Genomic DNA, 382 nt, shown 5'->3' on the forward strand with positions numbered 1-382 from the left:
GGAGGAGTAAAACTTAAATTTTGTCTTCAGCCATTTACATCAAAGCCCACGGATGAAGGTCTGCCCGGCCGGCTCCTTGCTGTGAAGAGGAAGGCTGGCCAGGGCCCCAGGCTTCCAGGCTCCTGAGAGCTAGACGCTCCGCCCCCTGCCCCATCTCTTCCCCTGTCCCCTCCCCGCTCTGCACCATCAGGCGGACCTCGCAGGACTCACGGCAGCCGTCAGCACGGGTGACAGGCAGCCCCAGGCTGACCACCACCGAGCCGCGCACACCCACCCTGCAGAGGATGTTTCTGACACAAGCCCTCGGGTGGGGAGGGCGGTCACCTGGTGTGGAGGCCGAAAGTGGATCAAAATAGGCACAAAGTCAAAAGGCAAAGATCAA

The sequence above is a fragment of the Bison bison genome, unplaced genomic scaffold, assembly GCF_000754665.1.
Source record: "Bison bison bison isolate TAMUID 2011002044 unplaced genomic scaffold, Bison_UMD1.0 scf7180017864180, whole genome shotgun sequence".
In the NCBI taxonomy this organism is placed as follows: Eukaryota; Metazoa; Chordata; class Mammalia; order Artiodactyla; family Bovidae; genus Bison; species Bison bison.